The sequence below is a fragment of the Protopterus annectens genome, chromosome 7.part1 (genome assembly GCF_019279795.1).
Source record: "Protopterus annectens isolate FY-2018-M chromosome 7.part1, PAN1.0, whole genome shotgun sequence".
In the NCBI taxonomy this organism is placed as follows: Eukaryota; Metazoa; Chordata; order Ceratodontiformes; family Protopteridae; genus Protopterus; species Protopterus annectens.
Genome location: NC_056740.1, coordinates 186,171,735 through 186,194,007, shown reverse-complemented (window position 1 = coordinate 186,194,007; position 22,273 = coordinate 186,171,735). Strand labels below are relative to the sequence as shown.

The 22,273-nt window shown below is 42.1% G+C and overlaps 1 non-coding gene across 1 annotated transcript; it reads right to left on the bottom strand.

Annotated features, from left to right (window-relative positions):
• Positions 1-14,567: 14,567 nt before the first annotated feature.
• Positions 14,568-14,640, bottom strand: TRNAF-GAA. Its single transcript has one exon. It is a non-coding gene; the product is annotated as a tRNA-Phe (tRNA).
• Positions 14,641-22,273: the final 7,633 nt, after the last annotated feature.

Genomic DNA, 22,273 nt, shown 5'->3' with positions numbered 1-22,273 from the left:
GACATGGCCTTGTATGTCAGGCACAGGTCACCTCTGAGCAGACGGTAAGCGACTGAATAGAGCTGGAGTTCCTTCAGTCGGGCAGCATAAGACATATTTTGAGACCCTTTATCCTTTTGGTGAGGAACTTTTGGGGCCTTTCCAGTTGCTGCAGGTGTCGGGTCAGGTACATTCCGAATGGGGCATTGTACTCAATCATTGGTCTGATGAGTGATGAGTACAGGGGGACGATGACCTCCCTTGATCTAGATGTGAATCCCTTCATGATCAGGTGGGCAATGTAGAAGGTCTTCCTAACTACTTTGGCAACGTGAGTGTCAAATGAAAGGTTACTGTCAACCTGGGTCCCCAGATCCCTGATAACCTCTTCTGTGCTTAGTGGATTGCCGCCTATATGGTAGCTAGGGGTAACCTTGTTTTTCCCAAAGGGTATGACTATGCATTTTTTGGCGTTTAACTTTAGGCCATGGCTCTGGCACCAGTTATCCATTTCTATAAGACCCTTCTGAAGGATATCTGTGTCAGATGTGTTCTCAACTATGGCGCCCAGTTTGCAGTCATCTGCAAACTTTGTCAGCCATAACCCTCCTGTGTTTGCTTGTACTTCTGAAAAGTAGATGCTGAACAAGAGTGGGCCCAGGACTGAGCCCTGTGGGACACCACTTGTGACAGGCTTTGAGTCTGACATGGCGCCAGCAACTCTGACCCTGTGGGTTCTGTCACTTAGCCAATTTGCAACCCATCTTGTGACGTATGGGTTTACATTTAAGCTGATGAGTTTTTCAATGATACCTGAGTGGGGTATTGTGTCGAAAGCCTTTGCCAGGTCGAGGTAGGCTGTGTGGACTGCCTTTCCCTCATCAATGGCCTTGGTGACTGTTTCTAAAAAGTCAACTAAGTTTAAAAGGCATGATCTGCCTTTGACAAAGCCAAACTGGGTTGGATCCAAAGTCTGCAAGTCCCCTATGTCTTTATTTATATGTTCCATTATGATCCTCTCCATAGCTTTGCAGATCAGGCTTGTCAAGCTGATGGGACGGTAATTTCCAGGGTCGGTAGAGGCACCGCCTTTGTGAAGTGGGACCACAGTTGCCGTACGCCACTCCTTGGGTACGTATCCCGAGGTGAGGCTAAGATTAAACAGCTGCCCTAACTGCGGGTTTAATTCCTCATTGAGTTCGTGGAGCACACAACCGGGGACACCATCTGGTCCCATGGATGCTGTGTTTTTTTGCCTTGGAGAGAGCAGTTCTCACCTGAGCATTAGAGATGTTTGGGGGGCTACAATCCTCTGGTATAGATATCTCTCCTTTTGGGAGAGTTTGCACTGAACCTGTCAGCCAGTATGTTGGCAATGTCTGTAGGTTCAGTAATTTTTACATCATTTTGAACTAATTCTGAGCATATCTGGGAGTTTCCTCCCAGGTTTCTAACATAGCTAAAGAAGGCTTTATGATTGTCTTTTGAGTCCTTAGCGACTTTTCTCTCAAAATTTGCCTTGGATGATTTTATGAGAGATCTTAGTTTTTTACTTATAATGATCAAAGGTGTTTTCCCTTTTAAGGATTTTGCTCTATCTTGTAGTAGCTTCCTCCTTTTGTTGTAGAGCTTGTTTATGGCTGGGGTCCACCAGACTGGACGCTTGCCTTTGGTACAAAGAGTCTATGTTTTGTTTGGGATTGCCTGATCCATGCAGTCCTGTAGGTGTTGGTAGAAGGCATTTGTAAGTGATTCAGCGGCTTGAGTAATGGTTTCCGCAGGCTCGGGGGCCTTAAAAGAGACCACACTAGTCTTTAGAAGTGTGAAGTCTGTTTTTGAGAAGTTCTTCACTATGGTCTTTTTTATCTCAGGTGGGGGTGGGATGTGGACTTCCAGTGAGATTAGTTTATGATCTGATCTCACCAGTAAGGGGTATACTTCCGGTGTCGAACATTGTGACCCCATGTTCGTGATGATGAGATCTAGTATGTTTTCTCCTCTTGTGGGGATGGTGACTAGTTGTTCCATGGCATTTGAGTTTATGAACTCTAGGAACCTTTGGGCTAGAGTGTTGGGGCTTGAGTAGTGATCCCAGTCTATATTCGGGTAGTTGAAGTCACCTAGTATGATGGTGTTTGGAGATACATTTATCCCCTCCAGTGTTTTCAGGAAAGCTATGTGAGGTTCCTGAGTTTGAGAGGGTGGCCTGTAACATGCTACAAATTGCAGAGCAGTCTTGCCTATGGATAATTGCACCTGGATGGTCTCCGATGCATCGTGCGTTGCCACCAACCTTGAGGTGTGGGTGTCCTTGATGAATATAGACACCCCCCCTCCTTTCTTGGTGTTGTCCGGATTTTGGGGCCGGAATGCATGATATGAGGTAAAACCTGATAGTGCCGGGGTGCTCTCAGGAGCCTTGAACCAGGTTTCAGTCACAGCACAGACATCGATGTTCTCCATACTGAGAAGGGCCTCGAGTGCGTGCATCTTGAGGTTGAGACTTCTGGCATTGAGCAGCATTACCCTTAGTTTCTTTCCTTTTTTGTGTTCTAGGGTGGTAGGTTTAGAATTTGAGCCTTGCCTAAAAAGGCACTATGGGGTGGCAAGAGCCTTTGCCAATATCCGAAGCCCAGGGTGACAGGTGCAAGCCGCCCCTTGCGAAGCAGCGTGGCTTGTCCAGCATGTCATCCCAGGCAGACAGACATTGGATCCCCTTTGAATGACACCAGAGTTTAAGCCAATTATTAAAGCTGATCATCTTGTCTCTGTATTGTGGCATCATTCTTGGTGAAGGTAGGATACTGCTCAAGGTCAGGGTCATACCTGCCTGGGCTACATAATCAGAGAGCTCCTCTATGTCTCTTTTCATGTAGTCCAAGGAGGTATGTCTCAGGTCGTTCACACCAGCGTGGACAATGACTGAGTCGTACTTGTACCTGCTGTTGAGAGACCTGAGTGCTTGCGTTATGTGGCGGATTCTAGCACCCGACAGGCAGCTTACTGTGACCTTCTCCTTACTCAATCTGGTGAGCGGGACGTCAGTGTGTCTGACTATGGAGTCACCAATGACGAGTGTGTCTGGCATTGTGTTTGGCCTTAAGGGCTGTAACTGTTTGGCACACTGACTATGTGGTCTATGTGTTGCATGTGTTGTGTCCTGAGGTGGCAGTTATTTGGGTGTCTGCTTTGGTGGCCTCTGCTGTTTTGGTAGATTTTTGATCAGAGCCTCCGAGTATGTCTTTGTGTGTTTATGTCTATGATTTGAAGTTGTGATAGTACTATGTGAGACTGGGTTTGTGGTGTGTGTGGTTACGTTCTCCTCCTGTCTGGTCTTGCCAGTCCTATGTTGAGAGAGCTCAGCCTCCAGTTTGGCTATATAGTTGCATCTCTCGCATGTATTTGTGTTTTGTGGGAGAAGGAGAGGGTTGTCCGTGTACATGAGACAATTGTAACATTGCCTCAATATTCCCAGATTCACCAGCTGAGCAGGAAAGGACACTAGTAACTGATCCCTCGACATGCTAGAAGGAATAGACAAAAACTTTAAAAAGACTCCGGGGGATGTGGGTGATCGAAAAGGGGTTTTAGGCTGGTGGGGTACTATGTATAATAAAAGTGCTATATCAAAGTAAAAAAATACTTTAGGAGCAAGTGCTAGGCTTTACAGATAGAGAATAGTCTACTTAAGAATCAAGTAGAGCTGAATTTTTTAGATATAGAATACGCTGGTTTGATCAGCAGTACAGTTCAAGGAAGGCTGTTTTAAGGGAAAATTTGAAGAGTGGACTTTAGGTAGCCCGAATAGTTTAACCTTGATTAACCGCCGCTGCTCTTGTGTGCTCCTGTGGCAACTCCGCGCTAAAGCATGCTTTATAGCAGGGGGCTGGAAATTACCCAAAATGGCCAATAAACTACAAGTTACTGCCTTAAACCACTCCTCTGAGGACAAACAGGCAGTTCAGTACTCCCCACTCTCACTGGTGAGTAAAGAAACTTCCCCCTGACCAAACAAGGAAAATGGAGAAACACAGGAACCAAGACAAAGCCCAGGGATCAGCAAAATCTGATCACTGGAACAAACTATTAGGAAAGTATGGAAAACAAGAGTATTTTTTTTTTGTTTTTTTGTTTCCCTATGTCACAAGATGGGTTGCCAACTGGCTTACTGACAGAACCCACACTGTGAAAGTAGCAGACTCCAAATCAGACTTCAGACCAGTGACAAGTGGAGTACCACAGGGTTCAGTCCTGGATCCTCTCCTGTTTGGTATCTACTTCTCTGAAGTACAGGCTAACACACAGATCATCTTTGGCTAACTAAATTCACAGATGACTGCAAACTAGGAGCCATAATCAAAACTCCTAACGATGTGGACATCCTACAAAAGGGCCACACTGAGACAGATGCCTGGTGTCAAAGCCATGGTCTCAAGCTGAATGCCAAAAAGTGCATTGTCACCCCCTATGGTAAAAACTCTGTACCCATGAACTACCACATAGGCGGTAGTCTACTTAACACCGAAAGTGTGATAAGAGACCTTGGGACACAGGTGGACAGTAGTCTCTCCTTTGATAATCACATCACCACAGTAGTCAGGAAATCCTTCTACGTGGCACACGTCATCACAAAAGGTTTCTCATCCAGAAAAAAAGAGGTCATTGTTCCCGTCTAATCATCACTCATTAGACCCATTATAGAGTACAACGCCCCTTTTGGTATGTACCTCACAAGACATCTACAATAACTGGAAAGGCCGCAAAAATACCTCACAAAGAGGATTACTGGCCTCAAACAGATGCCTTACGCAGACCATCTAAAAAAACTCCAGCTTTACTCCGTCGCATATCGCCTACTCAGAGGCAATCTCTGTCTAACATACAAAGCTATGTCAAGCCCAGAGCTGTTGGACATACTCCACTTAAAGAAATCCCAATCCCTCCGAGCTACACGCTCTAGGGACCTACACCTTGTCACCACAATAAACAGAACATGCTGGAGGGATAGATTCCTGTCCCAGAGACTTCCCATACTCTGGAACAGACTACCTATCTATGTCAAACAGAGCTCCTCATTAGCACTCTTCAAGAAAACTCTTGATGATTGGATGGGTAATAGGAAATTCACCCAGGAGATCACTTCTGTGGTTCTGCTTGACAGGGGCACAGGAAAATAATTTTCTTGGGTGGCGAAAGCCAGGGTACCTTTTTGGCTAGGCCTGTATAGGCCCAAGGGCCAATAACCTAGTACCTACCTATGAACCTACAATATACATGAGTTTAGGAAGACTGCTGTTAAGCAACCATTTTTTTTTTTTTTTTTTTTTTTTTTTTTTATAACAACACTAGAGCACAAAAACCTTTAGCATAACGACTCAAGCAACAGAATGTAGAAAGGGCTGTCACCAAGGTTATAGAGCTAGAAAGAATAGTTGTGTAAAATCTTACCATAACCATAGATGTCCTTCTCTTCCATGTTGCAGTATTCTTGGTGTGGGATTTCCTGCCTTCAGGCGACCCGTACGTCAGCTCCTATACAAAAGCTTCAGCTTGGCTGTTGCAGCTGCGTGGGACGTCACACATAGGGCCATAAACCAGGGACCGTATGTGTGACCTCTGCACGCACAATCCTCAGAACTTGAAGCTAAGCAGGTAAAGTAGATGGCCCAACAGGATAGGCTGCCAAAGGTGACCTGTATAATTCCCTGGGTCTCTTCAGTACTGGAGAGAGGCATCAGGGAGCAATTATACTGATAGAGTCTGTGAGGGGGGATGGTGGGTGGGAAGGAATACTGCAACATGGACAGTGGCGCAGGGAACTGATGGCTCTGCTGGACAGAGGCACAAGGAACTAATCTAAAGGGATGGTGAAAGCCAACACATTCTGGCTAGGCTTATAAATGCCCTTGGGCAGATAGCTTAGTACTTACCTATGAACCTATGGAAGAGAAGGACATCTATGGTTATGGTAAGATTTTACACAACTATTCTATGTCCTTCTATTCCTATGTTGGAGTATTCCTGGTATGGGAGAGTACCACAGCTTAGTTAGGTGAAAGGGTGGTGGATGCAGAAGATGATTCCATAAAGCCTTGTAGGATTGCCCTGGCAAATCCTGCACGTGCTTTGGAAATTTGGTCCAGTTTGTAATGTTTGGTAAAAGTGTGTATAGTGGACCATGTAGCTGCTTCCATAATGGAAGCTGTGTCCATGCCTTTTTGGAAGGCCTTGGAAGTGGCCACTGCTCTTGTGGAGTGTGCCTTAACCCCAACTGGAGGGCTTTTCCATGGTGTGAGTAGCAGAAACTGATTGCCTTTCTAATCCAGGATGCAATGGTTTCTTTGGTGACCGCCTTGCCCAATGCCCTGGGGTGGAAAGATACAAAGAGTTGTTTGGATTTCCTAATGTCTTTAGTCTTGTCCAGGTAAAATCTCAGTTGCCTGCGGACATCTAGGGAGTGTAATGTCCTCTCTCCTTGGTTAGTGGGAGAGGGGAAAAAAACTGGCTAGGTGAATGGATTGATTTAGAGATAAGTCATTGACCACCTTGGGCATGAATGAAGGGTTAGTTCTCAGAGTGACCCTGTCCCTATGAAAAATGGTGTAAGGTGAGCATGTCTTTAAAGCATGTAGCTCAGAAACCCTTCTGGCAGAGGTGATAGCCACTAACAGTACTGTTTCCCAAGTACAAAACTGTAGAGAGGCTGTATTAGTCGGTTCGAAAGGGGTCTGTATGAGTTTTTCCAGGATGATGTTCAGGCCCCATGGAGGAGGGATAGGGTTCTTAGGAGGTCTGATGTGTAAGATGCCTTTAAGGAAGAGTTTCACATGCATCTTGGCTAACAAGAGAGGATCTAGAGGTAAGCAGGCTGATAATGCGGAGAGGTGCACTTTCACTGATGAAGAAGAAAGTCCACCCTTTATAAGTTGACACAAATATAAGAGGACTAGGGGGGTGTCAGCCTCACAAGGGTCCCTTTTTTGTCCCAGACACCAGTGAGTAAATCTTTCCCATTTAGCAAAGTATGATTTTCTAGTAGTGGGTTTCCTGGTCTCCCTCAGGACTGAATAGTGGTGCCTGAATGCGGTTAGTAATTTATCACCTACAGAGTCAGGGATAGCATTTGCAAGTGTGTGTGTAGGAGAGTTCCTTTGTCTTGTGTCAGAAGATCCACCTTGTGGGGTAACTTGCAGTGATTGCCCTTGGCTAAATTGTATAGAAGGGGGAACCAGTGCTGCTTGGCCATTAGGGAGTCACTAGCAAGATTTTTGGTTTGTCCTTCTTGATTTTCAGAAGGACTTTCTGAATCTGAGGGAAGGGGGGGAAGGCATAAAGGAACTTTCCCTCCCAGTTGAAACTGAAGGTGTCTACTCTCCAGGCTTGGGGGGAGGAGTAAGTCTTTGTGCAGAATTTCTCCAGCTGCCTGTTCTGGGGGGAGGCAAACAGGTCTACTTGTGGAGTGCCCCACCAGTGGACTATGTCTAGGAAGACCGCCCTGTCCAGCATCCATTCATGCTGTGGAGAGGATATTCTGCTCAGGAGGTCTGCTTGCTTGTTGTCCTGTGAAGGGATGTAGCTGACTTGCAGTAGGGTCTATATTAAAATAACGAACGTTTACTTACCCAAATACCTGAACACGGACACGTCTTCATCGAACAGCGAAAATATTGATCGTCCTGAAGCGCGAAATCCAAAACATCGAATCAAAATGGTTGGCCCTTCTGCGATATAGCTCCATAAGGTAAGTGTGCGATAGTTACGGACCTTAGGGTTAGGGTGCAGGTTAAGGTAAGTGCATAGATGGTAATGTATGTTAGATTTAGTATAGGGTTAGAAGTAGGGTTTTGTTAAGTGTATGTGTGTGGATTATTTAGTTTGTTTGGGTATAGCTTTTTAAGGTAAGTGAGCGATAGTTACGGACCTTAGGGTTAGGGTGCGGGTTAAGTTAAGTGCATACATGGTGGTATATGCAAGACTTAGTGTAGGGTTAGAAGTGGGGTTTAGTTTAGGGTTAAAAGTAGGGTTTTGGTTAGTGTATGTATGTGGTTTATTTAGTTTGTTTATGTAGGTAGTATGTAGCGGGCAGTGGGGTGGGACAACTATGACGGCTCGAGTTTTTGAATTTCGCGGTTTAGGGTGTTCGGTGCATTTGCGGTTTGTAGAATATGTGTCGGCGTTTAGGTATTCGGATAAGTAAACGTTCGTGCTTTTAATATAGACCCCTTGCACAGATATGTTGTGCTGGGATGAGGTCCCAAATTAGTAGGGCTAGCCTGCACAATTGGTATGCCTTGGTACCTCCCTGTTTGTTGATGTACCACATTACAGTGGTATTGTCCGTCACTATCAAAAGAGGACCTGGTAGCAGTAGGGGTAGGAAGGTTTGCAGAGCTAAAAGAACTGCTGTCATCTCCTTTACATTGATGTGTTTGGTTTTCATGGGGGGTAGCCACTGAGCTTGGACTCTGTAAGAGTGCAAAGTGGCTCCCCAACCTGAGTCTGAGGCATCTGTATGCACTATTTGTGTGGGTTGAGGGGGCTGCAGTGGAAGGCCCGGGTTTAGTTGTACTTGTTGGATCCACCACATGATTTCCTTCTTTAAACAGGGAAGAAGGGGAATAATTTGTTCCAAGTGATTCTGGTGTTGTGACAAGATATTCTTGAGGTACTACTGCAGTTTTCGCATATGCATTCTGGCCAATGGCAGCATGGGGATGGTTGCTGCCATCAATCCCAGGAGTCGAAGGAATTGCCTGGAAGTGACTGCCTGGGAGAACAAGACTTCCTGGAAGTGGGAAGCTAGGGATAGAACCTTGTCCTGTGGGAGAAAAGCTTTCATGCGATCTGTATTTATTCTGCAAACTAGGAATATCTTGTCCTTGTCTGGGATCAGAGAGGACTTCTTGAGGTTTGGGGTGAAACCTAGGCTGTGTAGAAGGGGCATAGTGAAGTCTAGATGACTTATGAGGGAATCTTGTGACTGTGCCAGGATAAGGATGTCATCCAGATATGGGTAAAACTGGATTCCTTGGGTCCTGCAGAAGGCAATGGCTGGGACTAGGCACTTCATAAACACTCTTGGGGCAGTGGATAAACCAAAGGCCAAGGCCGTAAATTGGAAGTATGAGGATGGGCCAGAGAAACACAGGAAACGTCTGTGTGAGGCCCTGATGGGAATGTGCAGGTAGGCATCTTTTAGGTCCAAGGTGACCATGAAAGCCTTTGAGGGTATGAGGGGCAAGAGAGTGGAAAGCAATAGCATTTTGAAGGATGGTACCTGCAGGTAAAGGTTTAGGAAGGAGAGATCCAAAATGGGTCTCCATGGACCGTCCTTTCGAGGGACCAAGAACAGACGGGAGTAGAATCCCTTTCCTTCTTGCCCTGTGAGAACAGACTCTATTGTGCCTTGGTGTTGTAGGTCTGACAGAATTTGTGGAAGTAGATGGCATTGGCTTTTTGGGGGAAATGGAATGCCTTTCTGGGGGGAATTTGTTTCCAGGATAGAAAGTATCCTTTTTGAATAATGGTTAATACCCACTGGTTTGTGGTGATTTTCTTCCAGAAGGGGAAACAGTGGGTAAGGCGAGCTGAGAGGGGCAGATGAGCGAGGCAGTCATGCATTACTGGGACCTCCCCTGTCATGAAAGGGCTGTCTGGGTTGAGGAGGTGGGCCAGTGGGCCTAGATGAGGAATGTCTTCTAGTTCCTCTTTTGGGTCTGGAGGAGGAGGCAGCAGAATGCGGGTTATGCCTAACAAAGGTGTCTTAGCCAGGTAGTTCCTATAAAATTTGGGTATAGGGGATACCAGGAGATGTTTAATATCCTGTAACTTTTTTCTTTTTTCTTGCAGATTCTTAAATAGGTCAGCAGATTGCTTTCCAAAGAGGAAGTTGTGATCCAGGGGAGCATCCAAGATTTTGGACTTGAAGTCCTCTGGCAGATTTTGTAGTCTAAGCCAAGAATATCTCCTAAGGACAGATGCTGATGCTGCACAGCAAGCAGAAGCTTCTGCAGCATCGTAGCTGCATCTTATAGAGTGTCTAGCCACTTGTAGTGCTAAGGATAATTTGGAGGAGATATCCGTTTTAATGGGACTGTCAGGAATTAAAGCCAACATAGAGGTGGCTTGGAATACTAAGTCCAGGGCATACTTGGTCATGTGCGTTTGATAGTTAGTGGCTCTGAAGGCCAAAGTGGAGGAACTGTACACCTTCTTGCCTGTACTATCCATGAATTTGCTATCTTTATCCTTGGGAAATAGGGAGGCAGAAGGTAGCAACCTAGACTGTTTATCAGAGGCAGTGGCAATCACTGCTGGGTCTGCTAAAGGTGGCTTTATGAGGAATTTATGTTCCTCTGGCACCTTGAAGAAGCGGTCTGGGCACTTAGGTGCAGGGGGCTGTGGGTCAGGAGTTCTACTGGCTGCAGTAAAGGCATCCAAGTATGCAGGAAGTACAAGGGAAATAGCTGATGGGAGGGGGACTCCACTTGCAGCAGTTCAAAGTATCTTTTTTGGATTTCTGTCATTTGGGAAGTATCCCATTTGAAGTAGTCTTTCATTTTGGTGATGGTTTCACCAAATGTAATGTCTTCAGGTGGAAAGTGCCCTTCCACAGAATCCTCATCAGGAGAATAATATTCTTTGGGAGAAGCAATCTGGGATGCATAAGAGATGGATTCATCCGACGAAGATTAGGTAGATTCATGTTCTTCTTCTTCCTCAGGGAGGGGAGCCATAGGAACAGAAGAAGCAGAGTTAGGCCTTGGACTTAGAAAAGACAATGTAGTTGTGAGTGAGGCAGAAGGCCTAAGGGCCATAAAGGCCTGCATAAGAGAGGAGGTGAAGGCCTCCCAGTCTGGAGGGGCTTCAGAAGCAGGTGAAGTATGTTTAGTTTTCTGCTTCTTTTTGGTTGGAGTCAGTCTAGAGCTGGGTTTGGCAGCGGCGTTTTCTGAGGTCTGGAACCCGGTGGAAGGAACTCCCAACTCTGGTTCCCCCTCTACATCGACAGGCCTCGGTGTCTGAGAAAGCTCCGTGGACATGCCAGTCTTCAGCTGTGCAGCAGCCTCTGCGAGGGAGGTCAATGGAGCCAATTGATCCTCTGAACGCTCCTCAACTCCTATATCGTTAGTTAGCAGGGCGTCAGGGTGCAGAGTGGCAGACGATGAAGGCCTAGGCATATTGGCCTTCTTACCCGGAGGTTCTTCGGCAGCCTCCGAAGAAGGATCCATTCTGAGAGGCAGCCGTTTGAGGCGTTGGTTTTCTAAGTAAAGGTTTAAAGCTGTCAGACGTCTACGTAAGGTCTTAGGCACAAAAGATTTACATATAGGGCAGGCGTTATGGTCATGTTCCCGGCTAAAGCAGAAAACACACTTGTCATGGGCATTCTTATGGGGTATTTGGTGCCCGCATTGGCACTTTCGCTTTTTTACCTGACATCAGCTGAAAGCTACAACGGCCAAGCCTAAGCAATGAGAAAGATTGGTAAAAAATTAGAAATGCAAAAAAAACAATGGTTTACTTATCTATATTCGATCCGACGTTTGGAGAGCGACCGTACGATGCGAAGTCGTCTGCGGCTGAAAAGTTCTGAGGATTGTGTCTGCAGACGTCACACATAGGCTCCCTGGTTTATGGTAAAAGAAAAAATGAGCCAGCAAACTGTGTGCTGTAAAATATATCAAAATATATTTATTATGTTACAAAAAAGAACAAAAAAGAACAGACTGGTTTCGGCTAGAATATTTTCATAGTCTTCATCAGTGTTAAAGACAAAAACATTCATTTGTTCCTTTTATACAGTACTATAAATTTATTACATACCGTGATTGGTTACCTCATAAATATTCATTTAATCCGGGTGGAAAAAGTCCACCCAGTTTAATGATCCATTTTTTCTCTTTAGTAACCTAGATAGAGTGCTATCCTGCTTTGTTAGATCTGTTGCCCATGATCCTATCAATAATCATAAAGTTGAATGAAGCTGTGGGGTGTTTAATAGTGCGCTTATACAAAGCATTACTAATTCTCTTGGTTTTGATGACACTTACATGCTCAGAGATCCGTAGTCTAAGTGGCCTTGATGTCTGTCCTACATAAAATGCAGAGCAACTACATGAGGCCAGATAAACCACCCAATCGCTACTGCAATTTGCAAAGAAACCAATGTCAAAGACCACACCACAATTCCTGCTCAAAAATTGTTTGGACTTGGTAACCTTGTTACAGTGGCTACAGTGACCACAAGGCATGCATCCAATCAATCTATCCCCTAAAAGTGTGGTTTGAGTATTAACTATAGAGACAGACCTGTCTGGCCGTTGATAATGGCTCAAATCTGAACCCAAGTTCTTTCCTTTACAGAACGAAAAATGGCATGTATCCCCAAGAAATTGTGATAGGGTATTATCAACCAATAATATATTCCAGTGTCTCCATACACTTTCCATCAATGTGTCGGTGTTCCTGCCATATGTGGTTGTAAATCGCAAGACCGAACCAGGTCCCTGATGCTTGTCCTTATATTTGAGTAAATCCTCCCTGTTAAGGGTAGCAGCATAATTATTAGCTCCTAAGACATAACCTATTTTGTAGCCCCTTTCATGAAACCTGTTAAGAAGATCCTTCCGGAAGGCCTCAAAGGAGGAGTCCTGTGAGCAGATACGCCTCATCCTGATAAACTGTGATTTGGGGATGTTTCTGGTAATATGGAGAGGATAAAAGCTGGATGCATGGAGTAAGGAACTATACTGTGGGTATTTACGGAAAACCTCTGTTCGTAGTGTATGATCGTCATTCCTACTGACCAGAACATCTAAATAAGGAATGTGTTCTGTGTGATAATTCACCGCAAATTGAAGACCCCATTTGTTGTCATTCAAATAGCCCACGAATTCCATAAAATAGTCCACAGCTGACCTCCACACCATCCAGCAATCATCCAGATACCACCTCTATATGTCCATTTCATCCAAATAAATATTATGTCACATCATAAATGATGTGTTCTTCAACATATGCCATGAAAATGTCTGCATAAATGGGGGCAAAAGATGCTCCCATAGCTGTTCCCTGCACCTGCCAATAGCATTGATTTTGACAGAAAAAGACATTTTTAGTTAGCACATGTTCAGTTAGACAAATCAGGAAGGTGTTAAAACCAGGTTCATACAGACTGGATTTGTATAACCAATATTCTATCACATCAAGCCCTGCCCAATGTGGAATATTTGTACAGAGTGCACATACATCTAATGTGCAAAGGAGCCAACCCTTCTCAAGTTGCATCCCAGAAACAATGTCCAAAAAATCTGTGGCATCCTGAATCCTAGATCTGACCCATTTCAACAGAGGCTGAAGGTGCATCGTAAGGAATTGGGATAAAGGCTCCGTAAGTGAGCCATTCCTAGAAACAATGGGTCTGCCAGGTGGATTTAGGGGATCCTTGTGGATTTTAAGAAGAAAGTATATGTATTAGCTGCTGGGGTCCGATACTGTACGATGATGTTTAGTTTTATCAGTAATGATGCCCTCCTGCAATGCTGACCCTAAAAACTCATCTATTTGTTTCTTAAACATAAATGTAGGGTCCAAAGGCATTTTAGTGCAATATCTACCATCTGTCAGCTGTTTTTGTGCTTCGGCATCATATTGCTGCCAATTTATAACTACCACAGCCCCTCCCTTGTCGGCAGAAAGAATCACCAATTCCTTACTGTCGATCAGCTCCCGTAGGCTTTCCATATCAATCTTTGAGAGATTATTTGCCTTCATGTTAGTACCCCTGAAGTTGAAATGTAGATCTTTGCGCGCACAGGATTAAAAAAGATGAACAATGTGATGCATCGGTGGTACAAAACTAGATTTATGATATGTAAATTATCTATCAGAGTCCAAATTGGAGACATTGTCATGAAAATGCAACCTAAGATTCAATAATCTACAGAATGCCATAACATCCTGTGCTAACACATCCTCTGAAACAAAAAAAAAAAACAGGGATAAAACAGAGACCTTTATTAAGTAAAGATGTTTGTGTATCAGTCAAAACAACATTCAAAATATTTAAGCACATTGGTGTTATTACATTCAGTCATTTTTTCGTAAGGAGTTCCAATAACCCCTCCATGCTGTTTATTTTTGTTGTGCTTCCACCCTGCTCTTTTATAAGGCCTAAAGGGGCTACAGTGTTATTCCTTTTTGGGGTGAGTGAGTCTGGAGTCTGCTGCATGTCCAGGTCAGTACCCGATGAGGCGTCTGCCCCGGATGAATCCGTGTACATCCCTCGTTTTTTAAGTATAGATCTGGGGCGTTTGCGTTTGGTGATTTGACTAGTCTTACTGGTACCCCCTCAAACCTCACATGTCTGTTATAACTAAAAGGATTCCCTTTATCATAATCCGATTGATCACATTGAAATTTTGGACCTTTCCATCCCATTATTGTCGTTCAAGGCCCAAAAGGTCTGTGCTTATTTTATTCAGACATGCAGTATAGAAGGGCTGGCCCTCATAGACTTTGTTCTCCTCGCATCGTTTAGTAATATTAACAATCTCCTTATACTGAAAGGTACGAATCTCTAAAGGTTTCCTTGCCGAAACCCAGGATTGAACCAGGGACCTTTAGATCTTCAGTCTAACTCTCTCCCAACTGAGCTATTTCGGCTCATGTTCATAACATCTGGCTAATGCTTCTACAAACCCCATAGAGGTTTGCTGTTGTATACTTGACCATTCCTTTGCTAATTCAGCATCTATGTCATTAACCAGAGGCCGTATCTTAACTCTTAGACCTCTTGGGGATATGCCCTTGGCCATATAGGCTTTAAAAAGTTTGCAATGCCAGACATTAGATCTTAAGGATCTCATGTTCTTATTCAATTGCTGAAACAAGGCTTCACAACTATTCTCTTGGCTGAAAGTCATAGTATTATTTTCAACATTAATTTCATTGCCCAGTCCGAATATACCCATATCCCCCCTATCAGAGGATAATCCTGCTAGAATCCTAGTTAGATCCATATTCAAATGACACACTATTGGTAAAAGGAATAGCCAGTTGTGAAAGGTGCAACCTATTGTGGGAAAAAAAATTATTATTGATCAAACCAACAACCACAAAAACAAATAATTTTTCAAAGAACCAAAAATATCAATAGTAATGTATAATTTGTGTTAATTGTGGATGGTAATAGCCCTTGTCAAAATATCCCAACCAAAAGGTTTTCCAAAAAGGATTGACAATGCTATGTCCACAAAGTAAATAACTGTACAACCGGCCTGATGAAATGTTACTGCTGATTCCCCAAAATGTGTTCCAACAATACAGTAAAAGATCCTGTTACTCACAAAAACATCTGTTACAGTGCAATGCCATGTCCACACAAACATCAAAATTATGTATATAATAATAACCAATTCTGGCCATTCAATGAAGCATATAGTTAGCATGAACAATAATGGCCCTTGCATTCATTCACCGTCCAGCTTCGGCTGCAAAAAACATCAAAAAATGAACTGGAACTACCAATAGGAGCAGTTAATCCTGACAAAATGTTTTAGTCATTATTCGGGCAGTCCCACATCCACCATATAAAATCTTATTTGTAGATCTGGTTGGTGATAGATCAATAGATAACAATACAACAACCACAACAGGGCACCCTTAATGAAAACCATACATAACAATCCTAATAAATATAAAAGAATTTCAAAAACAATTCTAGTCCTCCTAACAGTGTGCCAAAGAATAGAATAATGATCTTTAATACAATAGAGCAAACACAACCCCCCCCAAAAAAATGAACCATCCACTGATAACAGGAAGCAGGTATTATATTATTATTAATCCTGGTTAAAAGGAATGATCCCAATATATCCCATAATGTCAGTTCGTAGCATAGGGCGGCTTTTAGATATACAATAGTACTTTATAAATGAGATTCTAGAGAAGTAAACAAAAACAAATAGCTTCCATACAGTTATAACGGTAAATAAGAGCAGTTAACTGTCCTAGAACATATACTGTGCAGATATACAAATAACAATTATAGTTGGTTCATAGAATCCCAATAAAAAGCACTCCCAATCAGAACAAATGATGGCTTAATCCTGAAATTATAAGGAAATAATGTCAAATGCCAGTCCACAATCACTACTATAGTCCATTCCTTCGCAAAAATGAAACCATTGGGAGACCTCAATGTCCAAAAATATAGCTGGAATCGCAAGCCAGAAACCACGCTGTAAATGAAAAATGACTCAGTTATAACCAATCCAAGATGGTGATAAGCCACAGCGCAGTACTGTTGTTATGTGTATCCTGTAACCAAAGTTGTTGCCTTGTAGAATAAACCCTTTTCCAAACAATATTTCCACCTGAACAGTCAAATGTGCAGAATAGTACATACACTGACCCAATAATTGGAATGGTAATGATTCCCACTATCCGATAAGCTACACAATAAACACTCAAGTTCATTGAATGACTGGTACACCCAGAAAACGAAATATGTTTGTAAAAGGCAAATCCGTGCTCGTTCAGTAGTAGTTTGATCAGACCCACAACAACTGAACAGCAATCTCCTGCTTTTGTATTAGTGGCGCAAAATAAAGGCAACCATATGATTAAACAAAAAGAAAGCCGACCATAAATGGTGGTTAACCACCCATAGCACTGATGTATTAGGTCCAGCCTCCAAAAATAAACCACTTCCAAATAGTACTACCAACAAGGGACACCAGTTGTAGAAAATAGAGCACACATAGATCCAAAAAGTAAAAAAAGAGTTACCAATGTCCTGTAAATTCTTCGGTAGCGTTCTAGTCCCTTAAATCACTAAAACACTCAAAGTAGATGTATATTTGTAGAGGGCAGGATATATATCATGCTGGTGCAGGCCTCCAACCATAGTATGCTGGAAAAAATACTCAACGGCTTCAGAAATAGCAAAAATAACCCCCCTGCAGCTTACATCAACGAAGCAAGATGACCACAACTTGTATAAACAAAAATAACGGACCAAAATTGTAGATAACCATATGTAACAATATTGTATTGAAAGCAATCACAGTAGTTCAGGCCGGCATGACCTGAATATGCAGCAGACCACAAACAAGCAAGAAAGGAAATGTGGGTCACTTCAAAAGAGGTCCCTACACGTAGGCAATTGCACAGCTCCAAATAACAAAGCTAAAAGAAAAAATGAGGCAGCAAACTGTGTGCTGTAAAATATATCAAAATATATTTATTATGTTACAAAAAAGAACAGCTAGAATATTTTCATAACCTTTATCAGTGTTAAAGACAAAAACATTAATTTGTTCCTTTTATTCAGTACTATAAATTTATTACATACCGTGATTGGTTACCTCATAAATATTCATTTAATCCAGGTGAAAAAAGTCCACCCAGTTTAATGATCCATTTTGGATTTGATCCATTTGCATCACGGTATGTAATAAATTTATAGTACTGTATAAAAGGAACAAATTAATGTTTTTGTCTTTAACACTGATAAAGGCTATGAAAATATTCTAGCTGAAACCGGTCTGTTCTTTTTTGTAACATAATAAATATATTTTGATATATTTTACAGCACACTTTGCTGGCTCATTTTTTCTTTTAACTTTGTTATTTGGAGCCGTGCATCTGCCTACGTGCAGGGACAACTTTTGAAGTCCCTGGTTTATGGCCCTACGTATGACGTCCCACACAGCTGCAACAGCCAAGCTGAAGCTTTTGTATAGGAGCCGACGTATGGGTCGCCTGAAGGCAGAAAATCCCACACCAAGAATACTACAACATAGGAATAGAAGGACATCAAGGAAGTTAACAAGAGATCCTGTGGAGGTATTAGAAATATTTTGGAAATTCTATAAAAGTCTGTATAAAACAGAAATATGGAAATCAAGAAAAGATACAAACATAAATGTTTATGGGAGAATTAAATATGTCAAGGTTAGAGGTACATGAGGCTCAATTACTAATGGTTAGGATAAGAGGAGCTGAGATAAAAATTGTGATGCATAACCAATCTACTGGAAACCCCGCAGGAACAGATAGTATTCCTGTGAAAGTTTGGAAGCTAGGAGGGAAAAAATGATAAAGATATGGAAGGTTTTATTTAACAGTCTTTTAAGAGAAGAAGAAATAAAAACATCCTGGAAGAAAGCAGTGGTAGCTGAAATACTTAACGATGTATTAGATCCAGCTTCATACAGGCCCATTTCAATACTAAACCATGATTATAAAGTGTTCATGTCTATAATGGCTAAAAGAAGGACAAAAATAATGCCAAAATTGATAGATATGACTCTGTGGTTTTGTGGAGGGGAGGCAAACATTTGACAATATTAACAGAACACTGATGATCCAGAAGAAAGCCGAATGTAAGGAATACCACTGTTGTTGGTGGGTCTTGATGCAGAGAAAGGATTTGACAGAGTAAGTTGGGACTTTATGAGCAGGCAATGGAACCATTTGCATTTCCTGAAAAAAATTATACAGTTGATTAGGAGGACATATGAAGGATTGCAGGCAAAATTTAAAGTGGGTGGGGTCCTCTCTGATAATGTCTGCTTCAACAGAGGAACCAGGCAGGGGTGTTCTCTTTCCCATTTGTTATTTGCATTATATTTAGAACCAGTGGCAAAAAAATAAGGGACTCAGAAATTCAAAGACATAATTGATATGGTAGTCAAGAAAAGCTGGCTCTATTTGCAGATGATATTATTTTATACCTGACAAAACCATTAAGAGACATTACAGTGTTATTACATACCATGATTGGGTACCTCATAAATATTCATTTAATCCAGGTGGAAAAAGTCCACCCAGTTTAATGATCCATTTTGGATTTGATCCATTTGCATCATGGGTATGTAATAAATTTATAGTACTGTATAAAAGGAACAAATGAATGTTTTTGTCTTTAACACTGATGAAGGCTGAAAATATTCTAGCCGAAACTGGTCTGTTCTTTTTTGTAACATAATAAATATATTTTGATATATTTTACAGCACACAGTTTGCTGCCTCATTTTTTCTTTTAGCTTTGTTATTTGGAGCCATGCAATTGCCTACGTGCAGGGACCTCTTTTGAAGTCCCTGGTTTATGGCCCTATGTATGATGTCCCACGCAGCTGCAACAGCCACGCTGAAGCTTTTGTATAGGAGCCAACGTACTGGTCGCCTGAAGGCAGGAAATCCCACACCAAGAATACTGCAACACAGGAACAGAAGGACATCAAGGAAGTTAACAAGAGATCCTGTAGAGGTATTAGAAATATTTCGGAAATTCTATGAAAGTCTGTATAAAACAGAGAAATATTGAAATCAAGAAAAGATACACATAGAAATGTTTATGGAAGAATTAAATATGCCAAGGTTAGAGGTATATGAGGCTCAATTACTAATGGTTAGGATAAGAGGAGATGAGATAAAAATTGTGATGCATAACCAATCTACTGGAAACTCCCCAGGAACAGATAGTATTCCTGTGAAAGTTTGGAAGATAGGAGGGAAAAAATGATAAAGATATGGAAGGTTTTGTTTAACAGTCTTTTAAGAGAAGAAGAAATAAAAACATCCTGGAAGAAAGCAGTGGTAGCTGAAATACTTAAAGATCCATCAGATCCAGCTTCATACAGGCCCATTTCAATACTAAACCTTGATTATAAAGTGTTCATGTCTATAATGGCTAAAAGAAGGACAAAAATAATGCCAAAATTGATAGATACGGCTCAATGTGGTTTTGTGGAGGGGAGGCAAACATTTGACAACATTAACAGAACACATGATCCAGAAGAAAGCCAAATGTAAGGAATAGCATTGTTGTTGGTGGGTCTTTATGCAGAGAAAGGATTTGACAGAGTAAGTTGGGACTTTATGAGCAGGGCAATGGAACCATTTGCATTTCCTGAAAAAAATATAGGATTGATTAGGAGGAGTGGAGGCAAAAATTAAAGTGGGTGAGGTCCTCTCTGATAATGTCTGCTTCAACAAAGGAACCAGGCAGGGGTGTTCTCTTTCCCCTTTGTTATTTGCATTATACTTAGAACCAGTGGTAAAAAAATAAGGGACTCAGAAATTCAAGGACATAATTGATAAGGTAGTCAAGAAAAGATGGCTCTATTTGCAGATGATATTATTTTATACCTGACAAAACCAGAAATAGATTACAGTGTTGTGAAACATTTCTGAGACAATTTCAAATCTTTTCAGGATACAAAATTAATGAATCTAAAACAAAGACAATAGTGCAAAATTATGTACCCACATATGAATTGTACATCAATATCCATATTTATGGGGACATGATAAAATGAAGTATTTAAGAATATGGATTAAAAATTATTCTGGTGTGGTAGCTAAGGATATGTGGGAAGAGACTAAACAAAAGATAATACAAAATCTGAGAAAGTGGAAGCTTTGTTATATGGATATGGATAACAAGATACAAGCAGTTAAAATGTTTTTGGTCCCATTAGTCTTATACACAGGTCAAGCATATTTTCTGTGGTGGTGGTGCTGCGGTAGTGTTGTCGCCTCATAGTAAGACGCTGTCCGGTTCGATTCTCAGCTAGAGTGTCTTCTGTGTGGAGACATGCGTGAATGGGTGTACCTTCGTTGAAGGTTGTGCGTCAGACCTGGCAAGTTGGCACATAAAAATCTACTACCAATCATTAGCGGACCGGAGTTCCACTGTGGCGACCCCTAACCGGGAAAAGCCAAAAGACACAACATCAATCAGAGAAGTTGTGGATAGCAATTAACAAAAAGCTGAAGGACTTTATCTGGGAGGGCAATACTGCAAGAGTCAAGTAGGATAAGATGATTCTTCCAGTAGAAGAGGGCGGAATGGGATTATCCAATTTGAAGGGGTATTTCAGAGTTACATGGTTAAGGCTCCTATACATAGCAGAAGCACAAAACTATAATTCAAAGTGGAAAGGGATGATTATTAAACAGGGGTAAGCTCAAGAAACATGGAGAGAGTGGGATTTTGGATGCAGGCCTTTAAGGAGAATGACAATAATCATACAGAATATTGCATCTATAAAGTAGCAGAAAGTAGCCTAGGAACTAAGCCAACGCAGGAATGAAGAAAGGAGATCCTGCCGATAGGAATAACTGCAACTGGGGATATAGACAATAGGCAAGAGGGGGCTGGAATTTATTGGAGAAAAATGGCAAAGAAATCAAGGTTTGGGGAGCAAATAACTAGAGAGGAAATGATGATAGAATGGGAAGACGCCAAGAATTTATTTGGATTGCAGGTTAGAGATTGCCTTCCCTATCAAGTATTTATATGAGTATAGGCAAAGAGAAAGAAATAGGGAGGTCCTAAATGAAAGACTAGCACTGGTAGAGTTTTTAATAGAATCTAGAACAGAAGCTGCCATTAAAAAAGGAATAATTAGTGGAGTATATAAAATATTGCCTGGTAAATATAAGAATCAATCAGAGGAGGTTAGAAAGGATTGAGAAGAGAGAATGGATAAGCAATTCACAAAGAAACAATGGGAGGATATATGTTGTTGTTGTTGTGTCTTTCTGCTTTTCCCAGTTAGGGGTCGCCACAGTGGAACTCCGGTCCGCTAATGATTGGCAGTAGATTTTTATGTGCCGAGTTGCTGGCCCTGACGCACAACCTTCAACGAAGGTACGCCCATTCACGCATGTCTCCACACAGAAGACGCTCTAGCTGAGAATCGAACAGGACGTCTTACCGTGAGGCGACAACGCTACCACAGCACCACCACTGTATGTCTCCCAAATATGAAACAAAATCGAGAAGATTTAGGACTTTTGCTTGGAAATATTTACATAGATATTTTTATACCCCAAGTAGTACAGAATTTTTCCTCAAGTAGACAGCAAATGTTGGAGGTTTGACAAAGAAGAAAGGGTAACTGGGAACATATTTTCTTGGAGTGAGGTGAGATGGCGGACTTTATGGATTCCCTGTGGAATACACTGTCGGAGATGTTGGATGGGCAGATTGGTGTGATGAGGGAGATGATTTTTCTGAGCTATGATACAGAATCGGAATTGCCTACATATGGTAAGGCCTTGCTGTGTCTAATCATAGTGGCTGCCAAAAAAACAATTACTAGAAAGTGGAAATCAAAATCGAAACCAACTATACTAGAAGTAGTGAATATAGTAACAGATAAAACAACTGGAATTGAGATCTTTAGAAAAGGGTAGGAGCAAACTACATAGTACGAAAAATGGGAATTGTGGGAACAATACATACAGGGGAAGAATGAGGTTTAAAAGAAGGCAGGACTCA